This window comes from Citrus clementina, unplaced genomic scaffold, assembly GCF_000493195.1.
Source record: "Citrus clementina cultivar Clemenules unplaced genomic scaffold, Citrus_clementina_v1.0 scaffold_9, whole genome shotgun sequence".
In the NCBI taxonomy this organism is placed as follows: domain Eukaryota; kingdom Viridiplantae; phylum Streptophyta; class Magnoliopsida; order Sapindales; family Rutaceae; genus Citrus; species Citrus x clementina.
Window position 1 is genome coordinate 19096355 of NW_006261964.1, and position 2721 is coordinate 19099075.

Genomic DNA, 2721 nt, shown 5'->3' on the forward strand with positions numbered 1-2721 from the left:
TAGGTTTTGAAATTGCTGAAGGAGTGGGGATCATGATGATATCATGCTGTGGACCGAGGGAGGTGTGAGAAATGTCCCTGTAAGGAGCAAGTTGGTGGTTCAGTTCACAAAGGAAATTATAAAGTTCCTTTTGAACTTTCTCGTCTTGTTCAAGGATGGATGGATGAGGTGTGGTGAACCATTCAAAAACTTGATCTTGAGTCCAGAAGAAGTGTGTATCTGGATGTTGGAAGTATGGTCTATGAATAATGAACACAGATGTGAACATTTTTGCTTCTGATGCTGGCATACGTTCTAAGTTATGAAATTGTGACAATTGTTGAAGTTTCATTCTCCACCATAGAATTGGAGAAAACCATTCAAGAAGCGTCCAGATGAGTGAGGTTGATTTGTCTGGATTGAACAAATGCTCTAAGGTGGCTATTACTGGAACAATCAGTTTGGTGGCATAGAGGACAGTTAGGCACCCGATGTACCATAATTCGTGTTCTGAAATGTCTCTAGAGGGATCCAGAGTTAAACCTATAAGAAACAAGTTTTCTGGATAGAAATTGGAAAATGGAAATGAGTCTGATAAGAGATAGGCTTTCATGAAAAACCTAAATACAACTTTCTTTGCAAACTCTTGTATGGCAAAGACTGTGGTGAAAGTTTTCCCAAGGAGAAAGGTTTTTTGGGTAAGGCCTTGTGAGGGGAGTGAAGTACCCATGAAGATGACAGGAAAATGGTAATCTGAGGATATGAAAAACAAGGATTTATCTGGTTTAGCAAGTCGTGAGAGCATATCAGGAATAAGGTTGTAGTCTCCTTTTATATGCTTCACAGAGAAATCATATTTTGAAAACCAGTCTTTTAGCCTAAGCAACATTTTTTCTAGAACATTTTTCCCTTTGAAATTCATGATGTTGGGAAAAGCTGAGTTGTCCATTCTGACAAGAAAGTGATAGCCGATAAGATGATACTCGAAAGTGTCCCTTTGAAATACCATGCCTGACAGTTAAAATTTCTTTGAACACACTGTGGTAATGGATTTGTGTGTTAGAAAAGTGTCCACTGGCATAGGCAATAAAGTGTTCTTTGCAATCTGTTTCTTCAAGGAGGATGGCCCCCCATGATTCGTCACTTGCATCAGTCTACAATATTCGCCTGCCATCAGAGATGAGCTTTAATGGTGGCGGATGTTGCGCAATTTTCTTTAAAGTTGTGACAGCAAGTGTGTGGTTGTGATTCCACAAAGGTGGATTCTTTTTCAGCAGGGTTGACAGCTGGCGGGTGTGGTGATCAACATGAGGAATAAAATCCCTGATATAATTAATAATACCAAGGAACTGCTGGATTTGCCTTTTGGAAAGATTCTGATCTAGAAAGTGGATGAGCTTTTGAGCAATGTGCTTTCTTGGTTGATAGTGGCGATCTTTGATAGTCATTCTAAGGAATTCAATGTTATTTGTGGCAATTGTGCTTTTCTTTGCTGATAACATGATTCCATGAGATTGAATAATATCAAAGAATTGATTTAACAAATGGCAATGATCATCTTGTGTACCTGAAAACAACAAAATATCGTCAATGTAAATCAATGCACTATGCAAAATGGGTTGGAAGATTTGGATCATGGTTTTTTGGAAAATAGATGGGGCTGTTTTATGACCAAAGGGTAAAACTGTCCATTGATAGTGGGCATTGGGAATGCAAAAGGCAGTTTTATAACGTTCTGAAGGTTTAATTCCAAGTTGCCAAAATCTGGATTTAAGATCAAATTTGGAAAAGAGTTGAGCATTTCTGAGATAGGTGAACATGTTTAGAGGAATTTGTCATCTTGTAAAAACATGTTTAGAGGTTGATAGTCAATGACTAATCATTTTTTTCCTCTAACAATCTCAGAATGTTTTTCAACATAAAAAGCTTGACAAGCCCATTGAGAACTAGTGGGTTCAATAAGACCTTGGGCCAGTAATTGAGAACATTCCTTTTGGGCTAGAACTAAGTCGGAAGGACTCATTCCTGGATGGGTGGCTTTGGTTGGATTGACATCTTCATTCAACTTGAAAGGCAATTGAACAAAGAAATGTGGATTTTTCCACAAAGGTTTTGGATGGTGAAAGTCAGCATGAGACTCAGGACAATATTTCAAAAATTTTGTGGAAATGTCTTGGAAGGGCTGGGAGGTTTCAGACAATCCATAAAGCTTAAGAACATTGGTGAATGGTTTAAACATGGACTTGACTCGGATTCCAGTAGGAATGATTTGGAGGTGTTTTATCTGGTGAATGATATCAAATCCTAACAAGATATCCTTATTAGGCAGATGGGAACCGATGACTTTTGTCCAGATAACACAATTGGGAAAGATTTGAATACCAATGGGTTTTTTGGTAATCAACTTGGTGGTGAAGAATTTTCCAAGACTGAGATAGAAGAATGTCTGGGTTTAACATACTTCTTTGAGCTCCAGTATCAAGAAGTCCAATGGCGGGAATTGGTCTCTGGAATTTGGAAGGTAAGATTTGGAGTTTTATGGAAGGGATAGGGATGGTAGTGTCTAGAGACAAAAGTTGTTGGTGAAAAACAGTTTGAAATTCATCAGTTTCAGAATCATCGGATGAGTTTTACAGTGCGAACACTGTTTCATCAGTAGGCTCCTCTTGTTCTAAGAAGTAGGACTCTCTTTCATCTTTGCTAGGAGAATAATCAGTGGTAGCCTATAAGTGTTTAAGAAGT